The following is a 16,861-nucleotide window of genomic DNA, read 5'->3' as shown; positions in this document are numbered from 1 at the left end:
AGGTATGGCATTGAGGATACATTAGAGGTTTGGATTAGGAATTGGCTGGCTGGAAGGAGACAGAGGGTAGTAGTTGATGGATTATGTTCATCTTGGAGCGCAGTTACTAGCGGTGTACCACAAGGATCTGTTTTGGGACCATTGCTTTTTGTTATATTTATAAATGATCTAGAGGAAGGACTTGAAAGCTGGGTAAGCAAGTTTGCGGATGACACAAAAGTTGGTGGAGTTGTGGATAGTGAGGAAGGAAGTGGTAGGTTACAGCGGGATATAGATAAGTTGCAGAGCTGGGCGGAAATGTGGCAAATGGAATTCAATGTAGCTAAGTGCGAAGTCGTTCACTTTGGTAGGAATAACAAGATGATGGATTACTGGGCTAATGGTAGGCTACTTGGTAGTGTGGATGAGCAGAGGGATCTTGGTGTCTATGTACACAGATCTCTGAAAGTTGCCACCCAGGTAAATAGTGCTGTGAGGAAGGCATATGGTGTACTGGGCTTTATTGGGAGAGGAATTGAGTTCCGGAGTCCTGAGGTCATGTTGCAGTTGTATAAGACTCTGGTGAGGCCTCATCTGGAGTATTGTGTGCAGTTTTGGTCGCCATACTATAGGAAGGATGTGGAAGCTTTAGAACGAGTGCAGGGGAGGTTTACCAGGATGTTGCCTGGAATGGTAGGAAAATCTTATGAGGAAAGGCTGAGGCACTTGGGGCTGTTCTCATTGGAGAAGAGAAGGTTTAGGGGAGATCTGATAGAAGTATATAAGATGATTAGGGGTTTAGATAGGGTAGATACTAAGAACCTTTTACCGCTAATGGAGTCAGGTGTTACTAGGGGACATAGCTTTAAATTAAGGGGTGGTAGGTATAGGACAGATGTTAGGGGTAGATTCTTCACACAGCGGGTTGTGAGTTCATGGAATGCCCTGCCCGTATCAGTGGTGAACTCTCCTTCTTTATGGTCATTTAAGCGGGCATTGGATAGGCATTTGGAAGTTATTGGGCTAGTATAGGTTAGGTAGGATTCGGTCGGCGCAACATCGAGGGCCGAAGGGCCTATACTGCGCTGTATCCTTCTATGTTCTATGTTCTATGTAACTTGCACTTATGAAAAACAACATAAGATTCAGCCACTGAGACTGTAAGAAATTTGAAATGAAAATAGAAAACATTAGCACTAATCAGCAGAACAAAGAATAGCTGAAAAGAGAAAAGACTTTCAACAGGCTAGTTGTGTACTCTGCTATGCATATTGCATTCTGATAACAGTGTAGGTGGCTATGTGAATACTAAATTATCAATCCAGCTTGGCTTTGGTCCACTCTCACAAACTTCCAGTATACTCCCAGCAGCGGCTGCTCATAGGTGACCAGGGCAGAGAGCTGAAGTCAGAAGATACTGATATTTATTTTCCCATAGAAGGGCTGCATGCTGCTCAGGTGAAGGATGGACGCAAATTTCATGAATTGATGTTCTGGCTTGATGAAACTCCATATAAGAACCTGAATTGATAAAATGACCCCTATCATTCCTGAAGCTCATGATATGCTTCATTTGAATGCATGAGAGTTTCATTATGTACATGTAATATATGTTAATAAGTACATTGATATGCAACATTCTGCTTTCCATGTTTCAAGCTAAAATCTCATTCAATATTAAGTCTGTGCATTTGAAACCAAGTATCAAACTTGTTCAGGGGAAAGAAATGTTTTACATGAAACAGCAATTTTCCATAATGCCAGTTTTCTATAAACTATGAAAATATCTTTCAGAGCACTCAACTGTAGGTTGTCAATTCTGAAGGCATCTCACAACTGCATCTGACTGCGGAACCATAATATAGGTAACTACCCTCACCAGTCTGAAAATACTGGTACTCCTTCCTGGCAATGACCAATGAAAAATGTAAGTGTAACATGAAGACAAATTCCTCATGCTCACTTTCCTCCCTTTTTCGCTGTAATCCTTGATTCCCCTACCTATCAAGAATCTATTTACATCATCCTTCAATCTATACATGGACTCTGTTCCCATAGTTCTCTATGGCAAGGCATTCCAAAGACGCACAACCCTCTGAGAGAAGAAATACTCCTCATCTCAGGATTTAATCGACTCCCCTTTAATTTGATACTGGGCTTTCTGGTCCTAGACTCTCTCATAAGGGGAAACCCCCTCTCAGCATTTACTCTGTCAAGTCTCTTAAGAATCTCTATATGTTTCAATGAGATCACCTTTAATTTTTTAAAATCTCAGTGAGTAGAGTCCCAGTCTGTTTAATCTTTGCTCATCAGACATTCACTCCATACTATATCCTCTGAATTGCCTCAACTGTAATGATATAATTCCTTAAATAAAAGAACCAAAATGGTTCATAATTCTGCAGATATTGAGAGGGTTCAGCTTAGATTCACAAGGATGTTGCCAGGGTTGGAGGATTTGAGCTATAGGGAACGTCGGAGGTTTAGGGGTGACCTTATAGAGCTTTACAAAATTATGAGGGGCATGGATAGGATAAATATGCAAATCTTTTCCTTGGGGTGGGTGAGTCCAGAACCAGAGAGCATAGGTTTAGGGTGAGAGGGGAAAAATATAAAAGAGACCTAAGGGGCAACTTTTTCTCACAGAGGGTGGTATGTGTATGGAATGAGCTGCCAGAGGAAGTGGCGGAGATTGGTACAATTGCAATAGTTAAGAGGCATTTGGATGGGTATATGAATAGGAAGAGTTTGGAGGGATATGGGCCAGGTGCTGGCAGCTGGGACTAGATTGGGTTGGGATATCTAGTTGGCATGGATGGGTTGGACTGAAGGGTCTGTTTCCATGCTGTTCATCTCTATGACTGTATGACTCTATATGGTCTGATCAGCACTTTGTAAAGATGCAGTAAGACTTCCCTACTCTTATACTCCAACCCTCTTGAAAAAAGACCAACATTCCATTAGCTATCATGATTACACGCTGCATTGTCAGTTCACATTATGTTCGGTTAAAAATTTTGTCTATGTTTCCTTCCTGGAAAGCAGAAACAATATTTATGCATTTTTCCTTTATTCATTAATAGCATGTAGGTTTCACTTGCTGAATCAGCATTAATTGTCCATGGTTAACATTTAGGTCCCAGTGACATTTCTTCATGTTCTAAGGAAGCATCAATTGACTCAAAATATTAACTCTGCTTTCTTCCCACAGATGCTTCCAGGCCTCTTGTGTTTCTCCAGCAATTTCTGTTTTGTTTCAGATCTCCAACATCCACAATTTGTTGGTGTATTAGTTACCCACTTCTGTTTGCCCTTGAGAAGGTGAGCTGTTTTCTCAAACATTTGGTGTAGGAACACCCACCAATCTTGTAGGGAGTTTCAATATTTTGACCAATTGACATTGAATGAACAGCCCCAAGTCGAGATTCGGGATATGGTTTGGAGGGAACTTGCAGATGGTGGCTTTCTTGTGTATTTGCTGCCCTTGTCCTTTTAGGTTATAGGGGTCATGAAGAAGGTACCTGCAAATGCATCAAATAAACCAGAAACCATTGTTAAGCAAGATCAGCATTTCCATTTCTGTCCTTACCAATGATAATAATGACATGTTAAATTAAAATAAGATTAATCATTTTGTACATTGAAAGTAAAAATATGACTCACATGCTCAAACAAAGCCAAGATGGACCAAGAATGTTTTATTTCATTAATACGAAACATGCTCGCCCTGTGTCTGCGTGGATTTCCTCCAGGTACTCTGGTTTTTTCACACAGTCTAAAGGTGTGCAGGTTAGATAGATTGGCTATGCTAAATTGCCATAGTGTCTAGAGATGTGTAGGGTAGTAGATTAGCCAAGGGAAATGCAGTGTTACAGGGATAGGATAGGGGTTCGGTGTGAGTGGGGTGCTGTTCAGAAGGGTGGTGTGGATTCGATAGGCCAAATAGCCTGCTTCCACAGTGTAAGGATTCTATCATTCTCAGTAACATAAAGAAAGTGCAGAAAACACGTTAGTTGATCAGGCAGCATGTGTCTAATATTAGGAGAAACTGGAATGGAAGTCAATCTTTCAGTAAGAGGTTGCAGCATTTGTTAATATATTTGCACCCCTGTCCCACCATCCAAAAGCAGATGATTATAATCAGTTACAGAGCTTTCTGACACATCTTGATAGATTGCTTTACATGTCATTGAACCATTGTCAAAAAAAATTACACACTTCATGGCTGTACTCTCAATATCTTTATTCATTTAATTCATTTAAATGGCCTGTTGGCTGTTTGAATCATGTTTAAAATCAATCTCTATTTCCAGTGTGTCATGATTGTCTGTTATTGGTCTGTTTCAAAAATAAAGTAACCTTCAAAATAAGGGTGGCATGGTGGCTCAGTGGTTAGTACTGCTGCCTTGCAGCACCAGGGACCCAGGTTCCTTTCCAGCCTTGGGTGACTGTGTAGAGGTTGCACATTCTCCACGGGTTTCCACCGGGTGCTCTGGTTTCATTCTACAATCCTTAGATGTGCAGGTTAGGTGAACTGGCTATGCTAATTTGCCCACAGTGGTCAGGGATCTGTAGGTTAGGTGCATTAGTCAGGGGTAAACATAGGATAGAGGAATGGATCTGGGAGGGTTACTGTTCGGAGGGTTAGTGTGCACCTGTTGGGCTGAAAAGCCTATTTCCACACTGTAGGGATTCTAATTTGAGGTAATTGTGAATTTGTCTTTTATTCATTTAATGGGCTTAAAAATATAACGAAAATTCAACATTCCATCCAAGTTTGAGAAAAATATGCCTTTTCAGTAAATTATAACGATTGCAATAAACTGGATCGGAAGCAGAAAAATTTTATTTTCCATTGCAAATGTTTCACAGAGTCATAGAGTCATACAGCACAGAAACAGACCCTTCCGTCCAACTAGCTCAGAAGGTAAATGGTATTTCTAATTATGGATGTCTTTCTTTGTAAGTATCCTTGCTTTTCTGCCTGACTGCTCAATTATGATTTGTGTGGAAGCAGATGACAAATCAAACCAGATCACTCAAGCTATGGCCACTGTCATCACAACTTTCCCCTAAGCCTAATCTCAAAAACTTTGCCTGTGCAAAGTTGTCACATCTGATTTCCACCTTCCTGTAGCAAGGGAAAGGAATCAGTGGGTCACAGGATCAGGATGTGCCTCAGGGCTGCTCCCTGCAGTACAAAAGACTCGTCTCAACTCACGTTAGTCATTTTGCTGGCCCTATCGGTGGTGACGGAATGCCAACTCTGTCTATGGCTAGCAGGGAAAGCAAAGTGATATCAACATTGAAATGCTAAGTGCTTAATTAGGGACCTTTCATATCATTTTATAGGGTTCCATCACCCATAGCCCTGGGCACTGTACATTACAGTCAAATCCCAGGAGCTCACCACAATTTTATTGTGGTGACAAGTGGAAGGAACAAGTGGTTTGTAATCTTTTCACAGCTCAAATGTGTACTTTGATGCATTCTGTAAGCTGTTTGCAATAAAATTAATATCATCTATCACGACTGTTTACTTATTAGTATTTCATCTGATTTAACATCTCGCTTTTCTGCAAATTCAGTGCAACTAAATAGAGAAATCTACAAAATACGCTACTTTCTGAGATTGAATAAGATGCAGGCTATACAATGTTCTACCTATTTCTGTGTATTTTGGCTTGGAAACAAATGTGCAAATATATATGTGCATGATATATACATATATAAATAAGAACCTGAGTGCATGTATATATTTGTTTTTTTGTAGAAGTTAAAACAACCGTGTTTTAGACATGTTAATAATGCATTCAATATTGAAAATATCCAAGATATGATAGCACAAAACTTTAAATTCAGAAATCCTCAAATAATAATAATACACACCAGTGATTTCAGTAGGCTGTCTGTGTGATTATAACAGAGCATATGGGCAGTGTTCACTAAGCAGACAGAGTCTCTGTTAGTACCATTCACAGCATGCAGCCTCTTCAGGCCAAATTGAAGCACAGTCTCATTACTATTTATGTTATAGATCACAATGTGTTTGAAATCATGGCCGAATTACATTCTTCTCCACATTGATATGATCTGACTTATCAAATGATTTAAAAATGCTTTTACAGTGATATGATCCAATAGCTAGCAGTTGCTCCGTATTCTTATTATTGACAAAAATTCTTGATGTCAAGTTGGTAAATGTCGGCTTTAATATAATCAATTACTTGATTTCAATTTGTAGATGAAAAATGATAAAAAAAGAGAGACTCTTAAAATCTGCACGAGTGCTATTGTCATGGGACCTCCACCAATAAACAAAGTGTCCCGAGGAGTTATAATGTCCCTGACAATGTTACTTCTCATTTTTTGGCGAACCAGTCTCTATGAGTAGATAACAGGTAAAGACACATTTATAGTGTGTTTGTTTGGATTCTTTCACAGGAATTTTTAAAATTGTAAAGCCATGAATATTTCAGATGCATGAGATTACTTTTTGAAATGTCATATTCCTTATTTGATTAAATTTGTAAAAAAAACTCACCAGTTAAAGTTCTTTTCGAATTCTATTTTGTTTTGTAATATTAAAGTGCAACAAAAAAATAAATATTTGGAAGACTGTAATGCATTTGGCGATTCTTTTATTGATACATAAGATTATACCTGTTCTCAACATATGCTGTTTTAAGAACACTAAATTATGGTATGCGGGCTTTTTTTTGACAAGGAAAGCACTTATTGGCAATCTGCAATTGTCCACCTTCTTGAACACTGGCAGTTCATGTAGTCTATGTGCACTCACAGTCCCATTTGGGAGGGAGTTGCAGGGTTTTGATCTCATATATGATGTAATTTGTGGTTATGTCAACAATAGCAAGAAGCTTGGAAAAGAAATCAAGAGCACAAAAGGATTGTAAAAATAATAGAAGCCAAGGTACAACAAGCTGGAAAACTGGATAGTTGTTATGACTTAGTATTCATGCCAAAAGATTAGAATCCACCTGTCAACAGATGGGAGCAACATATGCAATTGCAAAAAGAATATAAACAGCTTAGAAATGATGTGCATCATTTCCTTCCCTCGAGGTAGTGAGTGTAATGGTAAGAAGGGAGTGTAATTTGGTGTGCTGATCCTGGAGAAATACTTGCCATGTTTTCACCAACTCACTAATGATGAGAAGTTTCAGTGAGGATTTTCTTGATTTGCTAGCAACAATGACTGATAAGTAGAAATGTAAGTGCCTCAACACGAACCTCCCCAAAACTTGCCTTCCCAGCAAGTTAGAAAAGTGGCTGGTTTCTCAACTGGCAATGCAGACAACCTGCCAGCTGATTTAATTTGGGAGCAATTGAAAGCATGGAAGAGGAGCAAGGGGATGGCCTTTGAATCTCAGCCCTTTGCTCATGCCCCATCCATCCCCTACTCTGTCTTTCCATGTCCCCCAATCCTATGAAAAATGGAAGAAAAACATTTATGTTCTCACAATTGGATCTCCTGAAGATTAGGCCCTGACTAATAGCCTTCAGGAGCCAATGGCTGCAGGTCATTGATTAGCCAGCAGTCTATGTCAATTTGTGACTCCACTGTCAAGGTCAATCATAAACCAAGAAGCTCACTGGTCAGATCTTAATATACTGATGGGCTTGCAATCAAAACTGACCACTATCCTCATTTGTGAGCTGAAAACAGGAGAATCTAACTTATTTGGCTTCATCTGCTGTCAATTTGTTTTTGGCTATGAATTCATAAACATCTCTGAAGATATGTCTGAATTAGAAACAACAAAAATATACATCCCAAATTAGTAAAGGCATAGTGAACATGTCATTGGACTAGAAAACCAGAAGCCCTGAAAACCACATGTTACTATAGCGCCAAGTGGAATTTGAATTTGAGCAACAAGTTTACAATTGAAAGCTCCTGTCTGGCCAAGCCAACTGTTGTAAAAACCCACTTCATTCACTAATGCCCTTTAGGTAAGGAAATCTATCATTCTTACCTGGTCTGTCCCACATGAAACTCCAGATCCACACTAATGTGCATGATTCTTCACTGCCATCTGAAATAACTGAGCATACCATTCAGTTCAAGAACCATTATTGTTAATCACATCTAGTGGAAGTGTAAAGAACAAAGGAAAAATCAATGAACAACCTTATAGGGTCAAAAACCAAAACAAAATGTATGTCTAACCAATCCTCCTAGCAATCCATTCCAAACCCAGCCAACCCACTTTGTGAAAGGGTTTCTTTTTCATCTTGTATTTATTTCTCTTGGAAAATACTTCAAACCTATGCCCTTTGGTTCTCAGTTCTTTCATGATTGGGAACATCTACTCTGTCCACATGCATCAACATTTTGAAAGGGTTTCAAAACCTCATATAAGCCTTCTCCTTTCCAAGGAGTACTGTCCCAATTTGTCCAATCTATCCTCATAATTAAGTTTCTCATTACAGGAACCATTCTTGTGCGTTTTTTGTACTTTCTCCAATGCATTCACATCCTTCCTATAGTCAGCCATCCAGGACAGTACACAATTGTCCAACTGGGATTGAACTAGCTCTGATATGTGTTCAGCATAACCTCCCCTTCCTTGTACTTTATGCCCTATTAATGAAGCCTAGAATACTGTATTTTTTTTTATCTTGCTAGTCATGCAGCCACCTTTAATGATTGATGTTCATATGCTCCTAGATCTCCTTGTTCCTGTATATCTTTTGGAACAGTACTCTTTATTTTATACTGTCTCTTCATGTTCTTTGTACCAGTGTTATCAGCCTGTATTTCACTGCAGGAAATTTCATTTACCACATATCTGCCCATTCCACCAACTTGTTAATGTCTTTTTCTACATTATTGCTCTCAGAGTTTACAATTCTAACAATTTTTATGTCATCTGTAAACTTTGCAATTGTCCCCTGCACATCAAGATCGAGATTAATTTTATATATTAGGAAAAAGAAATATTCCAACATTGACCCCGCCCCCAACCTTGGTTATTCCACTACAAACTTTTGTCCAGCACAAAAAATATGCATTAATAATTACTTCATTTCCTATCATTCACCCAATTTTGTATCCAGGTTTCTCCTGTCCCTTTTATTCCATGATTTGTAAACTTCTTCACAAGTCTGAAATGCGACATTATATCAAATGCCATTTGGAATTGACATATACCAAATCAACTGTCTTTCCCTCACCAACTTTCTCTGTTACCTCTTCAAAGTAACTCTAGCGAGATAGATAGACATGACTTTCCCTGAAAAGAAAATCCATGCTGACTGTTCTGAATTAACCCACATTTTCCATGTTAGTATTAATTCTATCTGAAAGGTTACCCAACACTGAGGTTAAACAGTTGCATTGATACTTGCACCACACCTCTGCTCTGACTCCAGCTTGCATTTTCCAGAGATGAAAGTACACACCATTGCTAGTATTTTCCAGGATTTGCGCCACTTATGCAACATTTAAATATGTGGAACAGGTGTAACCTGCGACCTAAATGCCATGATCAAAATTGATTTGTGTAGAACATGATTGTTCTGAAAATCCTTGTTTGTTTCCCATCAATAGCTCAACACTGTCAGTATAAAGTCAAAATTGTGGTAAGAAACTTTGATAGAAAGCCAAAATGCTTCTGAGGGATACCCTTTCATTTTTATTTTCTTTGTTTAGGGTATTATAAACTTGCACAACATATTAATATCATTTTGCAATTTGGATTTTAAAATAGAGGAAGATAGTTATTTTTTGTTACAATTCTGTGAACGTAACTGCACTTTTTTAAGAGATAAGGAAGTCATTTGAAACAGTGAACACATTATGCCATTTCCAAAAATACATTTGAACGAAGTGAACTGCCTTGAAAGATTCCTGGGGAATTAATTGATGAAATATTCACAATGCTGAATTTTCTGGCATCCAGAAAAACAAACCAAAGGACAATAATACTTGGAGTTCAGAATCGTGTTCAAGTTTAGAAGAAATGTCATATGAACAGAAGGGCAATTTTATAATTTCCAGGTTATGAGAGTTTGTGGATACCCCATGATTGCCAGAACTAAAATAGAATCCCTTGAGACTAGCGTTTCTAAGCCACCAAAACTGGGAAGTGTTAGCTAAAGAAAGGAGAGAGTTTGGATAGAAGTGAATATCTTTAAGGTCTGAAAATGGCGTTGCTAGGGAGAAGAGTAATTTGTTTTTCCGCCAATTATGTTAAAATCTTTATAAAATGTTCTATAAATATATAGCTAGTTTTGACTTTCTCTTTTTAGTGGAACAAATTTGTGTTCTTTTGTTAAAGAATATTAGCAGCCTTGTGTGAATATATTCAGTGACTTACCACCACAGTAACCAAACTGCAAAGATGAAACTTATAGTCTATTAGGCCAGGTTTCACTCTGATATGTCCAAAGTTCTCGTCAGCCAAAGTCATAAAAATCCCTCATTTTGCCCAGCTAGTGTCACTGACAATGAAGAAACCAACAAAATCATGACAGCTAAAAGAGCAGGTGTCATAGTGGAAGATCTTAACGTAAATCTACCTCATGGCACAAAAGAAGAAGATTGCTTCATTCACCAACGCAATTATCATCAATTACACATTTTAAGATTCTCTGGCCAGGACAATAGCCCACCAACAACATCAACAAAATAGTCAACAAAAGACATTCACATTCTACAGTCAGGAAGATCATGTGCAAAAGGACTCAAGCGTCCTGGTACACAAGTCACAAAAAGGTAATGTGAATGTACAGCACATAACCAAGAAGACTAATGGGATGCTTTCCTTTAATACAAAAGGAATTGAACATTAAGGATGTTATGTTTCAGTTATTCAGGACATTGTCAAGACCATATCTTAAATCTTGTGTGCATCTTTGTTCTCATATTTTAAGAAGGATGTAAATCTAATGATGATTCACAGGAGGTTTATTAGATTGATAAGTGAAATAAATGGGTTATGCTTTGAGGATAGATTGGATGGATGCTCTTGTTGCTATTGAAAAGAATGAAGGGTGACTGAATTGAAATGCACATGATCCTGAATAGAGTAAAAAGGATGCTTTCGCTTGTGGGTCAGTGGCGAACAATGGGCACTGTTTAAAACAAAGTCAGAGATGTGGATACATTTTTTCTCCTCTCAGAAGTTATGGGACATTGGAACTGGTGACTTTGGAACTCTCTGCTTCCAAAGGTGGTGAAGGCAATGTAATTGAATTACAAGACAGAGGTAATTTTGTTAGATTTTGTTAGGTAGGGAATTGGGGTAGATGGGCAATTTGGAATCTGAAACATGTGTAGGTCAGACATGACCTTATTGAATGGCAGAGTAGGCTTGAGGAGACAAATGGTCTACTTTTGTTCCTTTTTTGTATATTTGTATGTACTATCCTAATATTACAAGGAGGCCCTCTCTCAACTATGTGCCACCTGGAGTCTTCGCTTACACCAAGGGCATTAGGAATGATCAATGAATATGAAGCCAGTGTTGGCCACATGCCATGAAATATATGTATTTTTAAAATCTCCTTAAATTATTACATTCGGAATCAGAATAAAGTGCACACATAAGTAATATTTTCTATTATGTTCATTTTTATTTTTAAAATAATCGTTTGTGTTCATTTTTAATCCTACAAACCACCTCTTTATTTGTAATCTTTAATTCATCAAATGTCACAGTTTGCATTTGAGAAATTCATTGACTATTCAGGAGCAAAGAATTAATTCAGCTTGCCATAAAATATAAACCTTCCTTGGAGAATCCCAAAGGTATCAGAACCTGCCTGAACTTAATGAAGTTTCTTTTTCAGTGAGAATACATTCTATGTTTTACAAATATGTCTCTTTATGGTTTTTCCTCTACCTAATTAATAAGAATTTCTGCAATGCTTGACCCGTTGAAAAGATCACTTTCAGTTCATATATCAAAGGAATATTTTACACTATTTTGAGGTATTCTTCAAGAGTTGACTATCTTCCCATTTTTAACCAATTCCGCATTCATGCTGAACCAAGAATGCAAATTCAAATGAATAAGTATGATCTGATAGCCTTTTCTTTAATCTTTTATGTGAAAGGGTTCAGAAAAGATTTACAAGGATGTTGCCAGGTTTGGAGGATTTGAGCTATGGGGAGAGGCTGAACAGGCTGGGGCTGTTTTCCCTGGAGCGTCAGAGCTGAGAGGTGACCTCATAGACGTTTACAAAATTATGAGGGGCATGGATAGGGTAAATAGGCAAAGTCTTTTCCCTGGGATCGGGGAGTCCAGAACTAGAGGGCATAGGTTAAGGGTGAGAGGGAAAAGATATAAAAGAGATCTACAGGGGAAACTTTTTCATGCAGAAGTTGGTACGTGTATGGAATGAGCTGCCAGAGGAAGTGATGGAGGCTAGTACAATTGCAACATTTAAAAGGCATCTGGATGGGTATATGAATAGGAAGGGTTTGGAGGGATATGTACCGGGTGCTGGTGGGTCGAACTAGATTGGGTTGGAATATCTGATCGGCATGGACGGGTTGGACCGGAGGGTCTGTTTCCATGCTGTACACTTCTATGACTCTCTGACTCTATGTGGATGTCATTGGCTCAACCGATATTTGTTGCCCATTGCTAAATGCTGAAGGCAAAAATTAAATATGTAAGTAAATCTTTCTCAAGTTGAAAATGAATGGGTCGTGATAGAAATCAGTGCTGTAACAACCTCTTATAATTTACATGAGTGACTCAGAAGTAGATAATGCTATGGGTTGCCAAATTTGCTGACATTACAAAGGTAGGTAGGGCAGTAAGTTGTGAAGCGGAAACAAGATGTTCATGAAAATAAACAAATACGCCATACTGCAAATGCCAGAAGTCTGAAAGAAAAACAGAAAGTGCTGGAGAGACTCTGTGGGTCTGGTTGCACCTGTGAAGAAAGAAACAGAGTTATTGTTTTAAGTCTGATATGGCCGGTTTGAAGAAGAGTTGAGGTGATTTCTTTTTTCTCTCACAACATTGTGAGACTTTGGTGGAAGCAGAGTCCTTGAAACTTTTTTAGTCAGCGGTCGATAGATTCTTGTGAAATGTGAGTTTGAAAAGTCATCAGAAATAGGCAGGAACTTGGATTATGGTAACAATCAGATCAGTAATACAATAAATTTATTGTATAATGGAGCAGGCCTTTTGGGGTGAATGGACTAATTATTCATATGTTGTGCTAATGGTTAACATTAAACTATATGTTCTCCTTTCACAGTCTGATTGGTATGCAATACATTTGCACCATTTCTTGTTCTGGATTGTTCTCTAGGATGTCTGTCTCATTCTTGGACACGTGCATCTCCATCAAGGACGGACACCTCAGCACTACACTCTACCGCAAACCCACAGACATCCTCACAATGCTACACTTCTCCAGCTTGCACCCAAAACACATTAAAACAGCCATTCCCTATGGACAAGCCCTACGCATACACCGGATCTGCTCAGATGAGGAGGAACGTGACGGACACCTGGAAGTACTCAAGGATGCCCTCACAAGGCCCTCACAAGAACGGGGTACGATGCTCAACTCATCAACTGACAGTTCCGACATGCCACAGCAAGGAACCGTAATGACCTCCTCAGGAGACAGACACGTGCTGCAACTGACAGGGTACCCTTCGTTGTTCAGTACTTCCCAGGGGCTGAAACATTACGCCATGTTCTTTGTGACCTGCAACGCATTATCAATAAGGATGAGCACCTCACCAAGATCTTCCCCACACCTCCACTACTTGCCTTTAAACAACCGCTAAACCTCAAACAGATCATTGTTCGTAGCAAACTGCCCGGCTCTCAGGACAACTCCATACAACCCTGTCACAGTGGACGCTGCAAGACGTGTCAGATTGTGGACATAGATACCACTATTACACATGGGAACACCTCCCACCTTGTACATGGCAGGTACTCATGTGACTCAGCCAACGTTGTCTATCTTATACGTTGCAGGCAAGGATGCCCAGAGGCATGGCACATTGGGGAAACCGAGCAAAGGCTACGACAAAGGATGAATGGGCACTGCACAACAATCAACAGACAGGAGGGTTCCCTCCCAGTTGGGGAACATTTCAGTGGTCCAGGACATTCAGCCTCGGACCTTCGGGTGACCATCCTCCAAGGTGAACTTTGGGACAGGCAGCAGAGGAAAGTGGCCGAGCAGAGGCTGATAGCTAAGTTCAGTACCCATAGGGAGGGCCTCAATCGGGACCTTGGGTTCATGTCACATTACAGGTGATCACCATTGCACTACACACACACATAGATATTCCTACACACACACACTCTCACATATACACGGACACAGGTACACACAGACGCGCACACAGACAACCACACACACCCTTATAGATACACACACTCCCACACTCATACATGCACCCCCTCACAGACTTAAGACACTCTACACCCACTACACGCACACACATACACACACACTTTCTCACACTCACAATCCCCACCCCAGACAGACACACACAGACAGACAAAGACCCACATGCACACATATATTTTGTGAGGTGAATTTGTACTTGCAGAGTTACATTGCATTTTGCTCAAAAACTGCATACATTCATGTAGAATCTGAACTCAAAAACTGCATGAATTTATGTAAACCTCTGTTATCTCACTTTTTAGATTAGAATCGACCTAAACATCAGGTCATAGACAGAGAACACACGGGGCTAACACCTTCAACATATTGTCTAGCTATCACTAGTGTTAACAGCTAACCCGAGAATGCAACTTTTAAAAAAAAGGGTTTGTGATTTACACATGAAAGAAGTGAAACTATCACTGTATTCTAACAGATGACAGGCTTAACAGACAATCAATTTTTCAATGTATAATTTCAGTTACATCACACTGCAAATTTTTGCTATAAATTCTATGTTACGATCGAGCCCTCCACAATCACCTGATGAAGGAGCGTCGCTCTGAAAGCTAGTGTGCTTCCAATTAAACCTGTTGGACTATAACCTGGTGTTGTGTGATTTTTAACTTTGTTCTGGATTGTACACATCAAATGTTTGCAATGTTATCGTCATGGTGTTTTTGAAATGTTAATTTTCTTTGTATAAAGATGATTTTATCTGAAGACACAATGAAAGACATTTCATGAATTTTTACTATTTCATCTCAGTAATAAACAGAATTTTTGTAAACAAGATCACCACATGTTAGAAGTATTTGCCATTTTTGCGGTTGAACACTCAAAATATGTTCCAAATTATTTTCATGTAAATGAATAAATGTATTGCTGCCATTCATGACTATAAACTAATTTCTGGAAGGTGTCACAGAACCCCAAATATGCCTTCAATATTGAGGCTGCAAAATGTGTTTCTTGTAATTGGTTATGTTTTAATACTGAAATACTGCTGCTGTCCTAAGGGTTATAAAGCCAAGTAAAATCTGCTCAAACTATTTGCTGAGACTGACTAATTTGCAGCTGAGAAATATTGCTAACTTGAGGAGGTAGAGTGGGATTGTTACTTTCAGAGTGCATCTATTAGTTATGGAGAAGCGTTTGGTGGAGGATCCAGTCTAGTGGAATGTATTTTTAAGACAGGAAGTTTCAGCTCCTGACAGCAACAATCAGGAGTGGCTGCAGGCAGCTGCTTTGCTCCAGGCCACATTCAATTATGTCACCCTGGATTAGGCATTCATAAAGCTGTCACTGCTACTGTTCCCTCCCCTCCACCTCCTCCCCTCCCCCAGCCTTGGAGCTAGCTGTACGAAGGATATAAGAAGGTATGTCCTATTGTCTTAAAAATCAAACAGAGAAGAAGACCGCGAGGAAGAAATAACAAATCTTTTAATGCTTGGGACAGTCAGAGCAGCACTGTTCAGCAACGAGTGTAAATTCGTTAAACATTCTTGTGACAGAAAATAATTTAGTTTGAATTTCTGCTTCATGGAAAACTTGATAACTAGAAAGAGTTAGTCTTCTAACAGCATTTTCGATACAGAACAACAGAGGTTTTGCATCATATAACAAACTGCTAAAGAGTATTCAGCCCCAAGTTAACTTTGCAAATTCATTGCAACAATAACTTGCATTTACATTGTAGATTTCTCTTTGAGGTAAAGTGCCTCAGAACATTTTTCGATACAATTGGTGATATTGAAGTCAAGGAATGGCGGGGGAAGGGGGTGAAATGGACTGGTAACAGAAACTGCAAGCTTTTGAGGAGGGTTTTGAAAACAGGGAAAGGGGTGGTGAGGACAAGAGCATAGTGGAGAATTCCAAATGGCAGGAGCACAGGGCAACATGCAGCAAACATATCTATCTTGCTTTTAAGGTATAAAGGTGCCCTAAGGTGATGAGTTACAAGTTGTTCAGTTGGGTTTTGGTTAAGTGCTTTGATACCTGCATTTGTATTTGTTTTTAAATACGCCAGTAATGAGGACAGGAAATTACAGGTGAAATGGAACCTAAGACATCATCTTAAAAGAAAGCATTCACATACACAATGACACAGTAATCAATGGGGTGAATAATTGTAGAGTTCTGCTTGTCCCAGCTCCATAGGAAAGGTTTTTAAATAAGTTTTCATTTCTGCCAAAAAAAAGCCACAAAGAATCCTGAGCATGAGAAGAGCAATTCCCGTTCCTAAAAATGGGTATTAGATGCCTGACTCAAAAATGCTAACAGCCAAATACCTTTTCTTTAAAAATCACAGTTGGAATATCTAAAAAAAATTAATAAATTTACCAGTGGCTCAAGTGCCTGATCCGGTTATCCCAGTGCTAAATCTGTCAATATTTCACTTTGTATTACTTGAAAGTTCTACCTTAATATCTTGCAGTGTTTTTAAAACATTTCACATGCAACATGGCAGTAATTAATT

This window comes from Hemiscyllium ocellatum, chromosome 3 (genome assembly GCF_020745735.1).
Source record: "Hemiscyllium ocellatum isolate sHemOce1 chromosome 3, sHemOce1.pat.X.cur, whole genome shotgun sequence".
Taxonomy (NCBI): Eukaryota; Metazoa; Chordata; class Chondrichthyes; order Orectolobiformes; family Hemiscylliidae; genus Hemiscyllium; species Hemiscyllium ocellatum.
The sequence above is the reverse complement of the archived record's forward strand: the minus strand, read 5'-3'. Positions refer to the sequence as shown.